The following is a 10,151-nucleotide window of genomic DNA, read 5'->3' as shown; positions in this document are numbered from 1 at the left end:
CTTTTTCAGGCTCCTCGCAGTGGCCATAAGCCGGCGCTTGAAGCGCTCCTGCTCCACGGGGTCCTCAGGCACGCCGAACTCGTCGTCGCCGAGGCTAATCTCGTCTTCAAAGGGGGGCATGTAGTTGTCCTCCTCCGTATATCCATCTGTCGCCTGTTCGTCTGGGCTGACCTACCCGTCTTCCTGTTCGGCCTGCTTGAAGGCAAGCTGATCAGGATTGTATTCATCTTCGGCACTATTCGGATTGTTTTCGTCTCCTGTGCTGGTATTACTAGGGCGGGGCTTGGAGCGGCGCCGACGACGCCCATGCTTTGCTTTCTTCGTTGAGGGGTTATCCTCCATTGCCTCATCGCCATTGGTTTCTTTCGGAGTGTCCACCATATATATATCGTATGAGGAGGTGGCTGTCCACTGCCCCGTGGGCGGTGGTTCCTATTCTTCTCCTACATCGTCTTCCACACCGTCGATGTCTTCAGAGTCGAAATCAAGCACGTCGGTCAAATCATCGACCGTGGCAATGAAGTGGGTGGTGGGTGGGCAACGAATTCCTTCGTCGCCTGCTTCCCAGGCAAGCCGGACATAGTTCGTCTAAGAGTCTCCTGAAAAAGAGAGAGACTTTACCGAGTCCAGCATGTCGCCAAAGGGAGAGTGCTGGAAGATATCCACAGCGGTGAACTCCATTACCGGATCCCAACCAGATTCGGCGGGCACGGGGGTGTGCAGACTGGAACCTACAGCCAGATACGAGTTCGGTGTAACAGACTTCCTTGGGGGTGAAGCCGGTGCTCGGCTGTACCGCCGATGAGCGTGCGACCTTCGGGGCGGGGTCCATCCACCCGTCCTCGGACGACGCGATCTGCCCCGGATTTAGGTCTGGAGCTCCTGCGGGCGCGATATCCTGAGTATTTTCAGACAGCAGGTCTAAGCCGTGCTCGTTGTGGCTGTTCGGCACTCCTGGCATAGGCCCGAATGCGTCGAAGATCAAGTCTCCCCGAACATCGGCCGTGTAGTTCAAGTTTCCGAACCTGACCTAATGGCCAGGGGCGCAGATGTCGATTTGCTCCAGATGGCCAAGCGAGTTGGCCCGCAGTGCGAAGCCGCCGAACACGAAGATCTGTCCGGGGAGAAAAGTCTCACCTTGGACCATGTTGTTGTTGATGATTGAAGGAGCCATCGAGCCTTGTAGCGATGACACAAAGGAACTCTTAATGAAAGCACCAATGTCGGTGTCAAAATCGGCGGATCTCGGGTAGGGGGTCCCCATATGTGCGTCTAAGGCTAATGGTAACCGGAGGCAAGGGACATGATGTTTTACCCAGGTTCGGGCCCTCTTGATGGAGGTAAAACCCTACTTCCTGCTTGATTGATATAAATGATATGAGTATTACAAGTGTTGATCTACCACGAGATCGTAGAGGCTAAACCCTAGAAGCTAGCCTATGATGATTATGATTGTCCCTATACGGACCAAACCCTCCAGTTTATATTGACACCGGAGGGGGCTAGGGTTTACACAGAGTCGGTTACAAAGGAGGAGATCTAATATCCGGATTGCCAAGCCTGTCTTCCACGCAAAGCAGAGTCCTATCCGGTCACGGGACGAAGTCTTGAGTCTTGTATCTTCACGGTCCATCAGTCTGGCCAAAGTATATAGTCCGGTTGTCCGGATACCCCCTAATCCAGGACTCCCTCACCCACCTGCTAGTGTTCATCAACCGTTGACTTCATCCTGCCTCCACCAGCTACTGTTCATCCACGGGGTCTTGTTCATCCAGCCTCCAGCGGCTACTGTTCAACCAGCCCTCCACGAGGTCTTGTTCATCCAGCCTCCACCGGCTACTATTCAACTAGGCCTCCACGGGTCTTGTTCATCCACCCCCAACCGGCTCGGGCGAGGCAGCCTCCTCGGGGGCCTGTTCATCCAGCGATAATGGCCTACTACTGCCACAGGGTCCTGTTCATCCAACCCCCACCGGGAACTGTTCATCCAACCCCCAATTATGGTCATTGTTCATCAAGAGGTAGCAGGATAGGTTGGCTTCAGTTAGAAGCAGTAGCGAAGGAATCACTCGGGTTTGGGTAACAGACAAGGGATCCACCAATCATTCGAGTTCAGTAACGTGCAACTAGTGTAATCGCTCAGGTTCAGTAAGCAAACGCCTTGCTCAGGTTCAGTTGGAGCCCAACCCTTCGCACACGCGCGCGTACGTGCGGGTACGAGAGAAACACGCACACCTTCATGCATTGCTCGGCCCCAACCACCCACCGTAACTGGGAACTCCTCGATATTTTCCTTTCCCTTGCTTCTACCATGATTTTTTCGTCATGGACGGCCCAAAGAATGTCATGCAGGTGCGTCCCCGGCCCGCCCAGGACGAAAAACCCATTTTCTGTCATGATTTTTTTCATAGAAGTTGGAGCCCACCACATCTATGTTGATACGTGCTTTTCTCACAATTATCATCATAGAAGTGTCATAAGCATGACAAAAAAATCGTTTGGCCCAAAATGTCATGGATGTGTCTTTTTTGTAGTGTTTTTAGTTGTCTTGCAGGTGATGCATGTGTGTGTTGGGCTTGTCACTGGCTCGGCCAGTGCCCTAACTAACTATTTGGCTTCTGGTGCTCACGGGATGGTGGTTCATGTAAAAAATATATTTCTTTATCTTAATAAAGACCGACTCCGGCCTTTCGAATACAAGATAGACACCATATGCAACATGCAACCACATATGACACCGCTAAGTTAAAGCAAGCACCTGGGATGGTAGTTCATGGCGAGCGAGATCATCAACTCCAGAGCTACGTTTACCGTCTCCAAGTGCTCACACTACACCCTTCAAAGTGCCAAAACGTGTCTTGACTACCCACATAGAATGCTGGATTGACTTCTCTCTTTTCTTTCATGTTTCTACCAATAGTTTGGCAGAGGCTGAAATACCCATGCATAAAAAAACAATAGTTAGAGTATGGGTGAAATGTGTGTAGAACTAGTGCACTGTAAAAGTAGCAGATATCAGGTGGGTGAAAAATAAATGATAGGAGACATATGATAGCTCTACAACTGTCACATCCCTAGTTCTGGTATGCACTAGACTAGCCCTTCATGTGTGCATCATGTTTAAATTTTATTTAAGCTGAAATGGGGATTGCTCAAACCCTAGCACTAGATCAAATCAACTAGGTTCAAATAAAAATATTCTCAATGAACCCAAAGCGCTCTTCAGAAAAGTTCATTATTTTTGGATTGGTCTAGAACCTCTCCCAAAAATGGTGCACATTTTTCTAGGACATTCTGGATTTTTGAATTAAATCTTGCGGTATTTGCATTTGGGCATTTAATTGCTAAATAATATTTTAAATGCTCAAATAATCACAAACTGAAATGTTTGCTGTTGGAAATATTCCAAACAGTGACATTGAGCAGTTTCATGATTTTTGGAAATGCCCTGGCATTTTTAATAAAGCCAAACACAATTACAGAAAATAGAAAACAGAAACAATTTAGTAGAGAGAGAGAGAACGCTTACCTGGGCCACTTACCTGGCCACCTACCTGTGCAGCCCACCAAAGCCGGCCCAGCCCACCATCGATTTCCCTCCTGTCGTCTTCCTCCTACCAGTAGGAGCAGCTGCGTGCTCGCACGCGCGCAGCCGAGGAGGCCAGCTCCTCCCTGCCTGGCTGCCCCCTTGTCGCTCTGGACGCTTTCCGCGAAACCACGCAACCCCCTCGACTCCTCTCACTTTCCTTGTGCTCCTCCCCTCCTCTCTTTCTCTCTTCCGTGAACGCCCGAGTGGAGCCCGTCGCCGCCGTTTGTTGCTGCTGCACCCTCAGCCACCTCCTCGCCTCCCCGGCGCATCCATCGGCCTCGCCACCGTCGCCTACGCCTTCTGCACCGATCCAAGCGACGCGGGAAGCCCGAAACGCCGTCCCCGCCGTCTTCTTCAACCTCGGTCCACCGAGATCGCCATCGCCGCCCCGCTTGCTCCGGCCCCTCCCCGAGCTCGCCGTCTGCTCCAACCAACTCTCCGTGAGCTCCTCTTCCTCCTCCCCCTTCCCATTCTCGGTGTCGAGCACCACAGCAACCGCACCGAGCTCGGCCGCACCCGCCGCCGCCACCGCACGTCGCCGTCGTGGCCACAGACACGTTGGATCGATTCCAAGCACGTCATCATCTCCACCGCACTCGCACGAGCCGTAGCACTCCCCACGCGCCTCGCTGTGCCCCCCTAGCATCGGAACCAACCTCGCCCGAACTCCGACGACCGCCAAGGTCATTGCCGGCGACGTTTCCTGCCACCCCAGCACCTCCCACCGGCACCACTCGACGCGCGCGAGCTCCAGCTCCACATAGCCGCTCTCCACTGTCGATTTGGTCACCGGAGGAGGAAACCCGCACCTCTCAGCCGTCCCTGGCCCTGCCAGCGACGAGCCCCGGGTCAACTCCGGCGAGTTTGACCCGGTTTTGACCGCACTTTGACCCGCTCTGTCTCTCTGACGTGTGGGCCAGACACTGTTTACTTAGGTGGTAGATTAGTTAACACTAATTAATTTAGTTAATTAATTAAGCCACCGACATGTGGGCCCAGCCCTGCTGACATTTAGTTAGGATTAGCTTAACTCTATTTAACTCAGTTAGCTAACTAAGTAACTGACCAGTGGGTCCCACTGGTCAGGTTTGAGCTGGGTCAACCTTGTTGACTGCTGACATCATGGTGACGTCACCTTGACGCAATAAAGCATTTTCTGGATTTAAGTTTATTCAGGAAATTCCAGAAATTGTCCAAAACTTCTAAAAATCATAGAAATTCAACCGTAACTCCAAATGAAACAAATTATATATGAAAAATTATCAGAAAAATCCAATATATCCATCTGAATCATTTTCATGCATGTTAGAACAACTTATGGCTGATGTTTAGGACAAATCATATAAATGACATTTGAATTTCACATATGGAGTTTGGATTTGAACTTAGGGTTCAAACAAACTTCATTTAACTTTGTTGCTAGCTGCATTAGCTCAAAACACCAGCATGTTTCCATGTCATGATCATGCATCATATTGTGCATTGCATTGATTGTGTTCTTCCTTGTTTGTCGATGTTTGTCCCCTCTCGATAGACGTGGTTTCGACGATGAGTTCGATGACACCGATGAAGAACTATACTATCTTCAGAAGTGCCAGGCAAGCAAAACCCCCTTGTTCATTCCGATACAATCCTACTCTCTCGCTCCTGCTCTCTTTTGGTGCATTAGGACAACACCGATTCATCTGTTACTTGCTGCGGTAGCTGAACCCCTTTATCCTTTGCATGACCTGTCATTGCCACAGTAAATAGATGAAACCCACTAGCATGAGTAGGAGTTGTTTGAGCCCTGTTGTGCCTACTCATTCATGTTTGTTGGTCATGCCTGCTACTGCTTAGAGTTGAGTCAGGTCTGATTCATCGGGGATGAATCAAAGGCATGTGAACATGTCCTACTGTGTGTGAGCTAAGTGTGTGAACACGATTTGGTAAAGGTAGCGGTGAGAGGCCATGTAGGAGTACATGGTGGGTTGTCTCATTGAAGCCATCCTCAGGAACTGAGTTCTATGTTTGTGATCCATGAACAGTTACTACCACACATTGGGCTCCGGGCGCTCCAAGCTCTCTCGACTTATTAATCAACTCGATCTCTATCCAGGAGTTGCAACTAGTTTCTGGTGTTTGTAGGTAGTGTTAGTAGTCTACCAAGTGGCACCTGGTACAGGTGGGCTTGGAACAGACTAGGCACAATGGCACGGTGTACCAAGTGGCACCCAGATGGTGGGCTTGGGAACCTTGCTCACATTGTTTAGGGCCGTGAGCGACACCCCTGCCGGATCTCCTTGCGGATGGAACCCGAATAGGCAATAAACCTGGACGAGAGACTTGTGTGGTTAGTCAAGTCGTGGCCGACACCCTTGCTGGGCTTCCTCTTGAAGGTTGCTGAGTACATGTCGTGTAAACGGCGGTAAGTGGTGAGAGCGTGTGTGAAGAAGTACACCCCTACAGGGTTAATATGATCTATTCGAATAGCCGTGTCCGCGGTAAAGGACTTCTGGGTTACCTGTATAGTTCATAGACAAGTGAAAGTGGATACTCTAAAATACGCAAGATAAGTGTGATTGCTATGGATGGCGTTCTCGTAGGGAGACGGGAGCGGATCCATAGTGGTGTATTGATATGGTGAATATGTGGACTTGTGTGCGCCACCTCAAAAGAGTTAGTTGCAGTCGTAGTTCAGGATAGCCACCGAGTCAAAGCTGGCTTGCTGCAGTTAAACCCCACCACCCCCCTTGTTGATAATGATGCATATGTAGTTAGTTCTGATGTAAGTCTTGCTGGGTACATTTGTACTCACGTTTGCCTATTTTACGTTTTTGCAGAGAGACTTCAGTCTCACTAGTAGTACCGTGTGGACTTCGACGTTTAGCTTGTTACCTCAGCAATGATCTTGTGCCCTCGGCAAGATCTGGTAGATAGACAGGCTCCTCAGCCTTTTTCATTTGTAGATGTCTGTACTTAGACATGTTAAGCTTCCGCATGTGCTTTGACTTGTATGCTCTGATTGTTGGGTCATGAGACCCATGTTTGTAATATCTCGCTCCTCGGAGGCTATTGAATAAAATACTTGAGTCGTAGAGTCATGTTGTGATGCCATGTTGTATTTGCACATATCAAGCATATTGTGTGTATGTTATTGAAATGCTTGGTATGTGTCGGATCTGTCAACCTAGTTGTTTATCCTTGGTAGCCTCTCTTACCGAGAAATGTCTCTTAGTGCTTCCACTGAGCCATGGTAGCTTGCTACTGCTTCGAAACACTTAGGCTGGCCGACATGTGTTCTTCTTCGTTCCTGTGTCTGTCCCTTCGGGGAAATGTCATGCGGTGTCTACCGGAGTCCTGCTAGCCCAGTTGCTATAGCCTGGATTCACTCGCTGATGACCGACACATTCGTGGCTGGGTCATGTATGCCTGTCCCTGTAAGTTAGTGCCACTTTGGGTTCACGACTAGCCATGTCAGCCCGGGTTCTTTGTCATATGGATGCTAGCGGCACTATCATATACGTGAGCCAAAAGGCGCAAACAGTCCTGGGCCAGGTAAGGTGGCACCCGTGGGAATACCGTGCGTGAGGCCGCAAAGTGATATGATGTGTTACATGCTAGATCAGTGTGACTTAGGATCGGGGTCCTGACAACAACATTGTATGGCAAACGAAATTAGATTCTACTCCATAAGATTTTGTAATATATGAGCACATGGATGGATGGGAAATGTAGGTACACCTCCAGCAAACCACCACATGTGGTCCTATAAAAGTAATAGTCGATTGAAAATAAATAGGTCAGTCAATTTTTTCTCAATCATCCGATCTACAAGGAACTGGCAGATGGCCTTCGTCTTGAACCGCCAGCAGCTACCGGCCTAGACCCCTGCCTCCGCCGCCCTGCCCTCCCCTTGACCTCACACCACCGATGTGGTTGGCAGTGCCCCCCGACCATCCCTTTAAATTCGGCCGACCTCCAGGTCGGGCGCCCGTAGCTCCTAGGCCTCACACACCCTGTTACGCCGGGGAATGCTTCTTTTAATTGGGAAGCAACTGAATAGGAATTGAAATCTAGGGGGCGACGGACCTCTAGCTAAGGTGAAATAGTATATGAGGAGAAACCTTGTGCATTGCGAGTTACTAGGAACATCTACTATCAGAAAGAAGGTGCAGGAAGAAGCGATCAACTAGTGTCTTCTATGGGATGAATACCATGCAAGAAGACACATAAGATTTGCATGAATAAGGGAAAAGGAGTAATAGTTCCGTTGCCAGTGTTGTTTCCTCGTGATTTCGTAGCGATGTTCTTCTTTTTACCGGGGGAACCTATGTTGTGGAGGAGGGTGGAGCCTTGGACGAACCCATCGCCGAATTGTTGACTGTGTTGTGGTGGCCATCTGTTGGTAGAGTGGAAGCAGATCCGAGGCAACGAAGGATGGCGTAGCGGGAACAACTCCGGTGCAGTGGACGGTGGCAATGTTGGAGCGACAGTGGTGAGGCACAGGACGGCATGGTTGAACTGGTCAGGTAAGGTGCACATTGCCGTCTTGGAGGCAGCTCGGCCTCAGCTTCAACTACTAGTTGTGGAGATCGTTGCGCTTGCGGTTGCGGTGGATGACAACATCAGGGTATCGGCTCCAACGTGATGGAGGAGGGCAACAGTTGATTGGTGGGATGGGGTGGCCTATGAAGGAAGCCAGGGTTTCACGGCTGGTGGAAAGGTAGTTTTGGCACCCATGGAGTACGAATGGGGAATCGTACATGGGGCAGGGGAGCAAAGGGGGAACCATATTTCGGTCTGGGACATGCTTGTTTTTTTTTGTTGAACAGATGGGACACGCTTGTTTGAAATTTAGGGAAAGTACAAACTTTCCCCCCTCCTAAATTTTGGACCTACTGCAGGTTGGGGGTAGGACGGTAATCCCAAGTGTCCCAAATAGTGGCGGGAGCGATTTTGGCAATGGTGTACGAATGTTTTTCGGAGGTGATTTACGTGGAATCTAGATGAAGTTACAAACCTACCCCGGTTTATACCTTTGGACGCCGAGCCAGTAGGTTTCACGAGTCGGAGTTGGAAAACTAATTTCCACTACCAAACATTGGTCTCGCGCGGTTTTGGGGGAGTAGAGGATCTTGTGGAGCATCGTTTGAAATTTTGGAACAAAAGCATTCATGTTTAGAGTACTCTTGAACTTTGAGGATTGACCTAAATAGACAATGTTAAATTTGACCTTGTATGTTGGAAAACCTAATTAAATTACGCGCTTCTTTTTGTAATTTTGACTCTTGAAAATCCTATAACTATGACTATTTTGGAATGGAGGAGGTAAATTTGAATCTATTTTTTACACGACTACATATGCTATTATGTACAAAAGCAGAGCAAAGATTGGTGCCCCCATAATTTAGGTATGATTTACAAATGCCATGATCTCGAATTCAAATAACTGAATGGACTTCATGTTGAATTCGAATTTGTTTTAAACCACCATAAGTTGAATTCAAATGTATGCTAGTTCCTAGCTAGCTATTTCAAATGTTCATTGTGTAACTTTTGTATGTATAATGTGCTTTAGACCTTACGTTTATATTCGAATTGCTAAAGCGATGCATTGTCTGGAGTTCAACATACCGACTCTACGGATCAATTATGTCGAATAATATTATAGACATGCTCAAATTCGATAGAATATAGATGTCTGATGGATCAATGACCGTTTCTTATGCGAATTGCAAAATCATGATCCCATCCTAATATTTGGTTACAATTTATATTTTTAATCAGTGTGTACATTAGTATTTTACGTGTAGTTTCACTCTCCATAGGCCCCTCCTCACACACGCGCTAACTTTCTCTGCCACACATACGCGCACTCGATGTATATCCATCGGGGTGTCTCTGACACATGCTCACACACTCTCTCCCGAGGTGTCTTTCTCGCACACATGCTCTCGATATCACCCTCCCTCCCTCTCACAACCATTTACGACTGTTTTCACTAACCTTTATGACAAGCACTCTTCCTCTGACACGCATACGCACACACAATCCCCATCGACTATTTCTCTATACATAGACCTGCCTACATGTCTCCCGCATGCACATTATCTTTAGGCTTATCTCGCACGCATTGTCTCCATCTCTTTTCCTAATTAATGAATATGTAGAGCACTCTGTAGGATGCCCCTTAAAGTTAGGTTGGATGAATGGTAATATCAAAGATAAGGGGTTACCTTAGTCCAAGGACCTAAGGTTACAAATCCTAGCGGGCTTTGTCAGTGGACACAGAGTCCTTCACGACTCTGGTATCTTTGTCTTGTATGACTAGTCCTCCATGGGTCTCCTTGAAAGCGTCACGGGTAGATCAATGTGGCGCAGGATGGAATCAACCCAAGGGCCTCACCTCGGCCCAACGGACATCACGCGGTGACACACCCTCTGCCCCTAGGTCTCGTTATCTTCTCACACCCACACATACCAACACATACACCACACAAACTATTTCTCCTCATGCCTCCATATATCCCTCCCCCCTTGCATGTACACACTCAAGGGCATCTCCTATACCTCTCTCATT

The sequence above is a fragment of the Triticum aestivum genome, chromosome 7B, assembly GCF_018294505.1.
Source record: "Triticum aestivum cultivar Chinese Spring chromosome 7B, IWGSC CS RefSeq v2.1, whole genome shotgun sequence".
NCBI lineage: Eukaryota > Viridiplantae > Streptophyta > Magnoliopsida > Poales > Poaceae > Triticum > Triticum aestivum.
This window is presented reverse-complemented; position numbering follows the sequence as displayed.